We start from the raw sequence: 14,601 nt of genomic DNA, 5'->3' as shown, positions 1-14,601 counted from the left end.
GGGATGGGTTTAGCAAAACCTGGTCCAAACCCGCCCCATTACGATCCCTAATCCCAACCTATGTTACCAGGTTCGTTGGTCCAAATTTGGGTTCGGAGTTCATGGTTCGCCAATCTAAAATGAACCTGGTTCGTAGGAGTAGGTAGTAGAGAAAATTTGTTTATGGGTTTGCTTTGGTTTTCTAGATCGGTTCGCTTGTGCATATATATATAATTCAAATATACAATTATAATATTTAAAAAATTAAGTTGAATATAAGGTAATCTAAATTTTAAATACGAATAATGAAAAAAATAAAAATTAATTAAAAAAAATATTTGGGTTGCCAAACTAAATTGATGGGTTCATCAAACCCAGTTAAAATTGGATGGGTTCGTGGTTTGCTAGATTTTACGAACCTAGTACAAAGCAAATTGCACCACAAACTAGTTCGCTTTGTACCGGTTCAAGGTTTGTACTAGTAGTAACGAATTAGGTAACATAGATCCCAACCATTTTATATATTACTTTATCTCTACTAATTTTTGCGAAGATACCAATTGATTGTGGTCTGTTGTAACGAAGTAATGAAAAATATTGAAAGTACGCTTGTCTTCAACCTCTTGTCAAAACCCTTATCCTCCCCATCCCCCTTGAAAAAAAAAAAAACAAAAAAAATTTAAAAAGAAAAACCCTCCATATTTCTTTCCTAAAAATCCATCGTCTTCAACCCACCCTTGATTTATTTGGCAAAATAATCCATCATATTTATTTATTTTTAATTTAGAAGATGTAAAACCAGACACAATTAACCAATCAAATCGTGTGTAGAACAAATGGCAATACTATTACCCAAGGGTAAAGAAAGGTTTTAAATAGAATAATTTATCAAAATGGAGAACTTTTCAAACTTATCTACCAAAACGATAAATTGTACATTTTATTTTTTAAAATGGTAATTTACCATTTTTGAAAATATTTTATTTGATCAAAACAGTAATTTTCATATTTTTACTATCGAAAATATCTGTCGAAAAATCTTTCTGACATTATATAAAATGCATTTTGATCTAATTTCAGAATGATCTTTTTGACATTGTATAAAATACATTTTGATCTCATATCAAAAAAATCTTTCTAACAAAAAAGGTATTTTTAGTTATTTTTATCATTTTGATAAAATAAAATATTTTCGAAAACGATAAATTATCATTTTTGAAAATGATATGTACAATTTACCGTTTTGATAAATGATCAATATGTTGTGCATGTTTTGATAAATGAGTCCCGTTCGACACCCAACAATTTGACCAACATGTTTTGTCCTACATGGTTAAAAGTTTTGGAATAGGTTGATTTTTGGTAAGGAATCATCTCTACGGTGAGGAGATCATCCTCATAAAAAATCAGCCAATTCCAAAACTTCTAATCCCATCACAAATGATTTACAAAAAATGGATAGTCCACAATTTTTCAACTTATAAACACAGGGTTAGAAGTTTTGGAATGGGACAAAATATGTTGGGAAACCATAAAGATCATCCTCACCAAAAATCAAATCATTTCAAAACTTTAACTCATGTAGGACAAAACATGTTGGGCAAATTGTTGGGTGCTGAACATTTCCCTTGATAAATTTGCCTTTTAAATAAGATGTTAATATGGGGTATGTTGGTCATTTTGTATTTAATCTCTCTAGTAAAGAAGACCATGGTCAAAGCGTTAAGAATTATCGGCCATAGAGTATGTTATCAGTTTAAAAATGGGAAAATTAATTAAAGAACCCTAGCGGAGGGGTTTGCCTAAATTACCTCAAATATACTTATTGGCGAAGTAAGTCGTACACCGCGTTGCCAACTGTCGTATTTGTCGTAGACTACTCTTTACTATGAAATTTAACACGTGTCGTTTTTTCTTTGAATAAGGTGAGATTATTTATAACTTCGTGGTGTACAAAAAATTTCCCTCTCGACAAATACTTTCTTGTCGAATAAGATAAATTATCTCTCATTTACCAACACTAAGCTTTAAGACTATAAGACAAAGCAAGAAGTGGGATCCACAATTCTTAAAACCTTCACGCGGCCAACATCAATAGATATCTCATAAGAAAAAGTAAAACTAAGTATGTAATCTTGTATATATTTTAACGATAATGCTGAAATAACATTAAAATATACATCGATTATACATTCTGATGTGATGCACACATAACCATAGACGTATGCATCACCACATCAGTATAGATATACATTTCAATGTTACTTCAACACGATTCATATTTTAATTAATTAATCTTCTAGTCAAACGTAAGCCTTACTAGCTAATGACTTTATAATTCCACTCATCATCATCGAAGTTTTATCTAAAAGATTTGGGGTCCGTTCGATGAATATTATTCGTTCCATTTTATTATTTCAGAACCACACCTTATGTTAATTAATGTGTTTGTCGTTCATTAAAATTATTCCTACATTTTGTCAAATAAATTTATTTGAAATTTTCACTTTCTCGGTCTTTTTCAGTCATTTATCTTAATAACCTCATCTTTACTTATTATAATCAATTTATTTATGTGATATTTCTTGATTACCAACATTAATTCAGACCCATAAAGCATAATTGGTCATAGCCCAACATGATTTCATACTTTTATAACCTTTAACTTGTACATTTCGTTTACATAATCGAAACATCTCAATAACATGTCTCTATCAAATAATCAATTATTGTTCATAAATGCCTTCAATTATAATCATTTTTTTTAAAATATAAAGTAGTTGAATTAATATAAAGGTAGATCTTGAGCTGTCCCGCAACAATTGTAGATTAGTATAATCACCACATCTTCTCAATTGGGGGTCGTTTCTATTTTTATCTACCATTATTTTATGTGATGGATTTCGATATCATCGAGACTTTTTGAACCATCCCCAAATGATTAGTCTATCAAACACTAGAATGATTATCTACAAAATAAAGAGTCAAGATAATCTGATGCCCCCATCATAGAATCGTAGATCATATGCCTCAAGATACACAAGAAAAAGATTTATGTTTCTTCGTATCCAGAGGCATATATGATTTACGATTTTGTGATGGGGGTGTATCTCAGTGGGGAGGGCATCAGAAAATCATTATTCTAAAATAATCCTATTTTAATGTATCAAATTGGTTTAAGTTTGAATATGCACCTTTTTAATTTTTTAATTTTATATTGTTATTAAATATATTTATATGTGTGGTTAACAAATGCTTAAGGTAACTGAAACCTAATTTCCTCCTTTTAAGTGATTTGTTAAAACCTGCCAGCTTGATACAATATGCTTTAATGTTAATGATGCAAAGAGGAATCTTATTAAAGGGTTGATGATGAAAGTCTAGTTGTTCTTATATTCCAAAAGAGAAAGGCTTACAACCTTACCCTCTATTATGTCATCTTAAGTCAGTCCCCTCCATTCTCTTATATATATAGCCAATATATATACATGCTGATGTCTAAGACTTCATGGGACATTAATTAATATCTTTCAAAATCAAGTTTCTTTCTTAAATACTTTATAAAAAATAAAAAAAAGTCTTACTATTTTGTCTTTAAGTACAAAAAATTATGATCATTATTTAATAAAATTAAGTTACTATTGCCCCACCAAATTTTGCTAATGCAACACCAATTCTTATATAAATCACACAAATTAGTGTGGCATTAGTAAAAATTGGTGTGACAATAGCAACTCTATTATTTAATGGTATATTTGTAATTTATTTATTTATTTTTGAGATTTGTAATATTTACCATTGAACTTTACAATAAAGCTCTTTTGTTTTGTGTGTGTGTTAAATGAGAAGATAGAAATCTATTTATGAAATAAACATAGTCATAGAAGATGCAAATATATTTGAGATGGGGTTAAATTTTAAATATAGGAGTTCAATGGCCGTTCATTTTCAAATTTAGGATCTAACCTAAAAAAAGTTTTTTTTTTTAATTTTGAAATTGTTTTTCAAACCCAATCTAGACCACAACATCAAGAGAGGATCCATGTAGCAGTTCACATGGCCCAAATGAAAACCTCAGTCTAGACTCTACATGATTTTTTTGGTCCATGTAACCTTCTCCCACATAGAGATGGGGGTTACATGGACCGAAGGACCATCTATTTGTATGTACATATTTATTATTAGAGTCGTGATTTTTTTACTCAAAAATTTTCACTCGGTCTACACTTGACTAATGTGGCAAGGACACAAAATAATATATCTTTTTCATCGGGATACACAAGAAAAACGATCAATGCTTCTATGTCCTTCCCACGTCAACCGAGTGGAAATTTTCGAGTCAAAAAATCATTAGTGTTTTTATTATTTAACAAAAAGAAAATGTGTATATTTATTAAGAAAATCAATAAAATCTATATATTTTTTACTTTAAATGGGATGCATTACCTTTAGCTATCAGATTTCAAATTTAACCACTTCAACCCTACACTATATGTCCCACCAAGTGATGGTTTGGCCATGGCCTTCAATCAATGGGATACTTTTCGAGTCGTGATGAATGCACACGGTTTAGGTACATGGATGATGTGGCAAGGGCATATAATCATAGATCTTTTTCATCGGGATATATAGGAAAAAGATGTGCAATTCATGTGCCCTTGCCACATCAATTTCTTATCCAACCACATGCATTCATCATTATTCATATATTTTTTTTAAGTGGTGGAAGAAGATGAGTTTGGAGCTCGATTCTTACTCAAAATTCAGTAGCAGACCATTTGGATTCTCTTTCTATAAATGAAAAAGTATATATTTTATTAAATATCACTTGAATAAATTGATGTTCCTTGTCGAGTGTGGTTGATTGCATCACTATTTAACCGAGCTGAATTTGGAGTAAAAAAATGATGAAATATTGGAATTGTTGGATATCGACACCTTGATGTGAATTTGAATAACAAAAATAATAACTTTTCTAATCTCAAAGGAATGGTTCAAATGAGAGGAAAACATAGGATTCCTATGGATCATTAGATATTTTCTACATATTAATACTGAATTTTTAGGGATTGATGTCTAAATTTATTGAAAATCTCTAAGAGTATTGATGCAAGGCGGAGAATAATCTTCCAAGTGATTCGTTGATTCTTAAAAGAACATTGAATAATTGGATATCAAACACTTGTTAATTCATACAATATACCAAGCAATTGAAAATATAAAAAAAATTATCTTAAAAACATAAATTTTATTAATCAAAGATGTTCTTCGTATTAGAATTATAATACTATTTATAGAAGAAAAAAAAGTCTTACTCTTAAAAGAAAAAATACAAAAATAGTAAAGACTACCTAGTAAAATTGCCTAAAAACCGCGTAAACAAATGCATCGGCTCTAGAAACGAAAACTCAATAGCTAGTAATTGATCTTGATGCTTTCATTCAAGAATGGGTCTCCTTGAATGATTCTGACTCCATCACCGAATTGGACTCATGTGAGCCTAGGCCTTATGCCTTACTTCTTATGCTTGAACGTTTGGCGATCCAAACGTTCTATAAATTCTTCTGCTATGATCTCTATACATATCCTGCTATGGTCCGCACATCCTGGTAAAAGTATGTGTTACATTACAAATACAGCCTGGCATATTATCTTAAGAGAGAAGAGTTCATAATTTTATAATTTCATTTATGATATATTATATTATATTTATAATAAAATATAATAATAAAAAAATTCAAGCTAATCTGGACTGTGAATAGGCCCAAGCACTTATGGGCTGGGCTGGGCTAGGCTTGGCCATTGGTGAATTTTTATTCGGCCACGCCTTTGGACAGGTTAGACTTCGATTATGAATTTTGGATTGACTTCTCTGTTGCCAACAAGTCCAATTTTTCTTGGACAACTCTAGCAACAGATCCTCGATAACACTTTTTTTTTCTTCCCCTTCTGTAGTACATTTTGAGGGTTGAGAGAATGTCATATTGTAGAGACATCAAAATCCTTTCATTTAAATTGTAAAGTTCAGTGATCATCTATTTTCAAAGCCTTCGATCAAATTAAATATATATATATATATATATATATTATATATTTTTAATTATTGTTATTTTGATATTCGCCATGATCCTTGGATGGTTGAGGTGTTAGATTTTTTCAACCTGATAGGCGCTCTCTCCACCATGGAAAGAGTGCTAGCGGAGTTATAGGAAATAAGTACAAAGGAAAATGCTAGAATTAAACTAACAAAGACACAAAAGTGACAAAAATGATATAGTGACGTGCACATGACCCTAGATGCTTTTTATTCTTATCTCGTGGAAATGCATCTACAGTAATGTGCACGACACTATGAGTTTTTGTCACGCTTGTGTCTGTCTCCCTTTGTGTCACCCCAACACGACTCAAGTGCAAAAGAAGATCCACTCTTGATGATCTCAAGATTGATCTCATTTTGCATTTTTGTGACGTGGAGATACACACAAAACCGTTAAATGCTTTTCATCTGTATCTCCAATGAAAAGCATCTATGGCTAGCGTACACGACCACATCCTAAGGTCAATCTCTGAGGTTACTTCAGCATTATTTTTAAAAGAAGAAAGATACGTGTCAGTAAATGATTGAATATAGTGAGAGTAGTTAAAGCTTGCCGGTGTGTATGACATTTCAATCTTGACAATTGGATATTCGTATAAGATAGATTATCTCTTAATTACCAACCCTAGGCTTTAACTAGTATGTGGGATCCACAATACACATAAATCCAATAACAACTTACTTCGGTTTGTTAAAAGTTTCCAAAAGATAGCAACTTGGTTTAGGTTAGGTACCTTCACATCAAGATGAGGTGACCTCATCACACACCGCCAAACACCTATAATAATTAATAATTGTAAGAGACATTGTTTCTCTTTATTTATATGATCTGTTAATTAGTCAAAGACGACCTCAAATTTATTCAATGAATCTTGTTCTCTCATTCTTAAAATAATATGTGTCCCTCTATTTTTCACTATCTCAATTCACGTTCTTTTCAATCGTTTTCTCAATATTTATTTTTAAATATTCATATATTTTTCTAATTAAAATTATAATTAACTTTCGTTAAATGTGTCTAAACCATCTCAATCGACTTTAAAAAAAAATTCATGTATGTGAATCACTATTACATTTTTTTCTTCATCTTATTTTTCTTAGTATTTCCATTCATTTAACTTAACATTCTCATCTCTATTATACTCGATCAATTAACATGACATTTGTTGATCGTCATACAACATTCCGTTCCATAAAATATAGTTGGTGTTATTGTCTTCTAACATTGATGATTCTATAATCCAACCTTACAAGTAAATTAAGTGGTTCATCGTTGTCATCTTCAAAGTCTTATTCCATAGATTGGGATTGATTGATTGAATCCATTTTGCATTTTTCTTTCAAAATTCATGTATTCAATCGTATTCAAATTTGTTCTCATTATCCCTATCATGTTTCCATTCTTTTAGAATATTCAACTTATATATTCTTTCTAACAATTAGCTCGTAATTAGCCTTTGTTTCATATGGTCAGATAGTCCCAATCAACTTTCTTTTAGTTCATCACTCATTAATTAGAGCGACTCCTACATTTTCATTAAGAATCATTGATAATCTAACACTCCTTTTTCGTACACTCCCTTCATAAAACCGTAGATTCATTGCTTCATGATGCACAAGCACAAATATTTATGATTTTGTATATATGGTTCTGTGAAGGAAAAGTACAAAGAGTATACACACAAAAAAAGTCAGATTATCATGACTCTTTCATTAATATGCTTATTTCTAATTTATCTTTGCAAGAAAAAAAAAATTGAATTGGTTAATCGCAAGGTGTAATTACCATCTTCTCCATATAGACTGTTTCTAATTTTTATCAACAGTTATTTTATGTGGGTTTCAATAATTGACTTACAAGATCATATAATTTAAAATAAGATAAAGTTGCCCTGATGATCACGATCCCCCCATCAAATCACTAGAATGATTATCAATAAAATAATCATAATCCGCATGTATTGTGTTAGTTTTAAGCTGCTTATGCACCTTTTTTTTTATTCCATTTAATCTATTTTAAATTACATTAAATATATGTCTTTATTTATATGGGTGATTTGGTTAACCTTTGCTTAAGGTTATTGAAACTTATGTTCTTCCTTTGGAAAAATTACTAAAAGAGGGCTAAATAATTTAATATTTACAAAAAAGAATTTATTTTTTCAAAAATTACCAATAACGAATTAAGTCATTGAACAGTCTAGCATTTTAGTAACTCGTTGGACCATCCAACGTTTTAATGTGTTAAAATATACTGATTTACCAAAAATGCCTTCTGAATGATTAAAACGCTGGGTTGTCCAGTGTTTTAATAAGCTTATTTTTAACACCCCCAACAATTTTTCCTTCATTTAAAATGTTGGACTGTCCAACAAGTTACTAAAACGCTGAATTGTCCATTGATTTAATTCTTTTTTGGTAATTTTTTGAAAAATAGATATTTTTTTTGTAAATATTAAAATAAGTAACCCTCTTTTAATAATTTACCCTCTTTGGTTTGAGTGATCATTGATTAAAGCAAGCATGCCAGCTTGAACATAATAACTCATTATACTCTATATGTATGAAAGAATGATGCAAAGGGGAATCTTTTTAAAGGGTCGATGATGAAAGTCTAGTTGTCTTTATTAATCCAAAATAGAAGGCATCTTCGACATAAGTCAATCCCCTCCTTTGTCTTCATCATCGCTTTTATTCAGTTGTTTGAACTTCTTAGAAAATACCTACCCAAGTTCATACAAACACATCCAATCAATCAGAACTTATAATTCAACATCATCAGTTTATCTCTATCATCATCATGGTTTTAAAATTCATTTTGACGTCTTGTCTCGTCTATGAACGAGCCCGAGTCATCTTGAACGAGATATCCCATTTATTTGATTCATCTCAGACAAGATTTAAAGAAAAAAAAAGACTTAAAATTAAAGCAAATCATGTATTTGAGATGACTTGTCAATTCATCCTGTTGGTGGACACTATGGAGACAACTCGGACTAGATTTAAAACCATGATCATCATCAACCATGATATTTATTATTGTTATTTAAAAGAGGTGGAGAGAGATGGCTGGAGATGGTAGAGGGAGGGTTGTGGTGAGTTCCAATAGAAAAGTCCATGTGGGGTTTACAATCAAAAGTTCTAAGACGTAAAGAAACATAATATGTACAATAATTGGGACGTGAGAAAGGCGAGTATGGTTGACAAATAAACATTAACAAATGCTTTTTTAAATTACAGAAATACCCTCGAATGGATCCATTAATATAAATTAGAATAAAATAAAAAAATTATTTTACAAAATTTACTTTACAAGTAATAAAATATGCAACGACAAGAATCCATGGTTTTAGGAAATTTTTACTCTACCAACACATGTAGGGTGGATTTAGGGCCGTCCCCTCCCCTCCCCTCCCCTCTCCCATCCCAAACACACAAGAATTTTCGAAGTGAAGACGGATGTGAGTTATTGCAACATGTATTGCCCCCACAAAAAATTCCACCAGTTGCCCCCAAAAGAAATATTTCCCTTCTTAATTGCTCCCATGACATTTAACTCATGATTCTAATCGTGTAAACCATGACATTTGTATTTTGTTTTTATGTGATCGGGGTCATTTTTTTTTTTATAACCTTAAAACAGGTTTTCTATTTTATGATTCTTATTCGAAGATAATTTTTGTAAATAATTTATTTAGAAGTTTAATGTAAAAAAAAAAAACCATTGAGAATAATCACAAAATCCTTGTTTTGTGAAAGAAGATAAAAATCTTTTTTAAAGAATGTTTATGAAAGTAACGTAGTTGTCGAGGATGCTGACTTTAAATCTGTTGAAGTGAGAATAAGGTATGTGTATTTATTGTGAAACTTTGAAAATAACTTTTTTGGATGGCATCCCCAATTAACACTTCAACCACTTTTAACACCATTTCTCCCTTAATTGATAATCTAGTGGTGGCCATCAATCAAACCGACTTAATCTTTTAAGTGGTGGAAAGAGTTTGAGTACTTGAGTTTGAAACTTGATTCTTACTCAATGCTCAAGAGCAAAGCATTTGGATTATTTTTCAAAATGTGAAAACGTAGATATTTTATTAAAATTCATTAAAATAAATTGATGCACAATGTCTAGCGAGGAGGATTTCATCACATTTTAACGGACGTTGAATTTGGACTCTAATTAAAAGGTTGGAACTGGGCTCCTCTAGGGATGTACATTTTATCTGAAACTCGAAAATCAGATCGAAAAAATGTACCGAATCAAAATCGATAAATATCGGTTTGAGTCTGGGTTTGCCTCTCCAAAACTGGATTGAACCTGTTCTAAGGGCGGAAACCCGAATCGAGAACTGATTTATTATATTACGTTTATTTTTACTAGTTTTAGCCTAAATTAGCACTTAGCGAGTTGGTAAGACGATGTGGCTATGCCAAGGTTTGATTCCCATAAATCCTATTTTATTTAAAAATATTTCAATATAAATCTTTGAATTTCGATTCTATCATAACCTAGACCGATCCCAAACCTTAAAAATACCGAAAAATTTTGATTCCATCTGGGTTCGGTTTTGACCTTTGAAACTTGAATCTGTACCTAAGATTTTCGGGTTAGTCTTGGTTTTAGTCACACTCAGACCAAATTCGAAAATTTGATTCAGTCCAATTTAGATTTACTCGACTGTACATCCCTAGGCTCCTCCATAAGAATTCGAAAAATAATAATAATAACTTTTCTGACATTAAATCATATTTGAGTCACTCTAAACGTATGAACAAAATGAAAGGAAAAAACGACAAGTTTCCTACGTATCAATTTTGATTTATTAGGCAACTACCTTCCAAAAAAATATTGATTTGTAGGGAAAAATATATAATTTCTAAGTGAGCCATGCTACACTTACATCGTACAACATTGTTAATGCAGAGAACCATTGATTTTCCTTGAATGTACGACACTTGTATCTTAAGAAAAAGTATTTATGATTTTGTGCACACCACCACGACGCGAGGGTGGTGTAAGTGGTAGTGTTGTAGGAAGTCAATGTAGCATTAATCTATCTAAGAATTGATATTTAATGGAAATCTCTAAAAATATCATCACATCTCCACCATTTATTTGATTGAAAAAGTCAAACGTGGTTCCATGCTAATAAATTCTAAATAATAATTAAAAAACTTGCTATGTCAAAGCATGTGAGACATTAGAACAACAACCTGGCACATAATTTCCAAGTGGGGAGACTTCTTATTTTTATTATCTTTATTAATATTATAATAAAAGAATATCTTAGTTTTGAGAAGATTTGGCTGTACATGACGATGAAAACCGACTTTCATGCAAGAGCTGCTCATGATAGGCTGATATTGGTCTACATTGTTGATATATTAAGGTTTAAATCACATGGATTTCCCTTTCCATGGTATTATTTAATTAACACGAACGTAAGTTAAATTGTTAATTAAATACCAATAATTGTACTTATGGAGGATATTTTTCATTCGGTACCAGAGGGCGACACGTGGTACCTAGGGATTTGAATTTGATATAAAGATACGAGGTGACTCAGTCAAAAACCAATTATGAGTTTTGGTCTCAATTGGAGATAATCAGAGATTAGATAAAAAAAGGATTAGAATTCTAGTGAGAGAAAGTCTCAAAAAAAAAAAAATGTATGTGGATCGGATATTTATTAGATACATTCTTATATCACCAATTAAGATCTACCTTCTAAATCAAATAAGGGTCAAATCGATAATATGATCTAATAGGATCCTAGGGTTTTATCTCTATAAATAGATGGATAGAAGTATTAAAAGGTATGAGTTCCCCTACCCTTTAAATTTTGACACTATTTTTATACTAAGGTTCTGACTTAGATGTCGAAGAGGTGTTGTTGCAGGCACACCCAGACACACGAGGAGAAGAGATCGCAAGGTATCATCACAAATCCTAAGGTAAAGCAAATTTTTGCATCTACATTACCCATAAAAATTGAAGAGATGAAACTATGGAAGGAACAAAATATTATAATTTAATTTCTTCAACTAAGAGAACAAAATTTACAATTTTGTGATAGAGGGATTCCCAACATTGGTATAAAAATTCTTGATCGCCCCAAAAATAAGGGCATTGAGATTGTATTTTTTTTTTTTTTTAAACAAAGACATAAATATAAGGTCTTGAGTGACAGCAAAATTCAAAAGCATAATTTAGTAATATACCCTATTACGTTACCTCCTTCAAAATACTAGATTAGGTTTACCCTTGATAAAAAGTCAACTTTGCATTTTGTTGATGATTTAAAGTTGAAATTTTGATTTAATAATTTAAATTTTTTAAGGGCACTTTGAGTAAAATCAAAATTTCAGTGTACATTCATTAAAAAAAATTGATGTTGACTTTGATGTTGAAGAGGTGTTGTTGTAGGCACACCCAGACACACGAGGAGAAAAGATCGCAAGGTATCATCATAGATCCTAAGGTAGAGTAATTTTTTTCATCTACATTACCCATAAAAATTGAAGAGATGAAACTATGGAAGGAACAAAATATTATAATTTAATTTATTCAACTAAGAAAACAAAATTTACAATTTTGTGATAGAGGGATTCCCAACATTGGTATAAAAATTCTTGATTGCCCCAAAAATAAGGGCAGTGAGATTGTATTTTTTTTTTTTTTTTAAACAAAGACATAAATATAAGGTCTTGAGTGACATCAAAATTCAAAAGCATAATTTAGTAATATACCCTATTACGTTTACCTCCTTCAAAATGCTAGATTTGGTTTACGCTTGATAAAAAGTCAACTTTGCATTTTGTTGATGATTTAAAACTAAAATTTTGATTTAATAATTTAAAATTTTTAAGGGCACTTTGAGTAAAATCAAAATTTCAGTGTAGATTCATTAAAATAAATTGATGTTGACTTAGATGTCGAAGATGTGTTGTTGTAGGCACACCCAGACGCACGAGGAGAAGAGATCGCAAGGTATAATCACAAATCCTAAGGTAGAGCAAATTTTTGAATCTACATTACCCATAAAAATTGAAGAGATGAAACTATGGAAGGAACAAAATATTATAATTTAATTTTTTCAACTAAGAGAACAAAATTTACAGTTTTGTGATAGAAGGATTCCCAACATTGGTATAAAAATTCTTGATTGCCCCAAAAATAAGGGCACTGAGATTGTATATATATATATATATTTTAAACAAAGACAGAAATATAAGGTTTTGAGTGACAACAAAATTCAGAAGCATAATTTAGTAATATACCCTATTACGTTACCTCCTTCAAAATACTAGATTAGGTTTACCCTTGATAAAAAGTCAACTTTGCATTTTGTTGATGATATAAAGCTGAAATTTCGATTTAATAATTTAAATTTTTTAAGGGCTCTTTCGAGTAAAATCAAAATTTCAGTGCAGATTCATTATAAAAAATTGATGTTGACTTTTTATTAGGGTTAAACCTAATCTTGCATGGGGGGGGGAGTCATATTGGGTTAACTCTAACCCAAGTTAACCCAATCTAGAATTGACCCAATCTAGGAGAGGAAGGATACGATTGATCCAGTTCGGTATCCAACCCATAATGAAAATGGTTGGACCAATGGGCCTGAAAGCCTAAGCTTTAGCTAGTTGATATTGGTATATCCAGATCCGACCCAAATGAATCCCTACCTTGGCCGCGTGGTGATAATGTATAATTTATCAATTAGAATGTGATCATGGCTAAAACATGTCCCATAGTACATAACTAAATTTTTTCGTGCCCATCTTTAGAGGTAAGGGGTAGAAGAAAAAAGGCAATAAAATTATAAAAGTATTATCGGAAAAAAGAGGGAAAAGAGGAAAAATAATAAAATTTGAGGGGTGTTATTGAAAAATAAGAGAAGAGAAAGAGTAAAATATAAAATTAAAGAAGATATTCTTGAAAATGGATAGATTGAGAAAGACAAAAATATAAAAAATGAAGGGATGTTATTGAAAATGAGGACAAAAGAAAAAGTAATAAAATTGAAAGTTAAAAGGATATTCTCATAAAAGAATAATATTGAAGTGACCTCAAGATTGTACTGCATATCACACTTTCCTGACGTGGAAGTGTGTAGAAACCATAAATGTTTTTCATCGAGATACAAGTGAAAAACATCTCCATGTGAAAAGTGAGATACAAGATACAATCTTGAGGTCACTCCAACATGATCCTTCTTTAAAAGAGTGTGGAAGAGGAAAAGTAATCAAATAATACTAGAGTGACCTCAATATTGGATCTCACATCGTACACCCTAGCATGAAAGTGTATGGAAATCATACATATTTTCCTCTAGATATGAGTGAAAAAAGCATATATAGTTCCCATATACTTTCACATCAAGATGTTCGATATGAGATCCAATCTTGAAGTCACTCTAGCAAAACTCAAAGTAATAAATTGGAGAGGTATTTTTAGAAAAAAAGAAGAAGAGAAAAGATAATAAAATTGAAAATTGATGATTTTTTTTTTTTTTTTCATT

This window comes from Akebia trifoliata, chromosome 9 (assembly GCF_017979445.1).
Source record: "Akebia trifoliata isolate Shusen 1 chromosome 9, ASM1797944v1, whole genome shotgun sequence".
NCBI lineage: Eukaryota > Viridiplantae > Streptophyta > Magnoliopsida > Ranunculales > Lardizabalaceae > Akebia > Akebia trifoliata.
Note: the sequence above shows the minus strand (reverse complement) of the source record.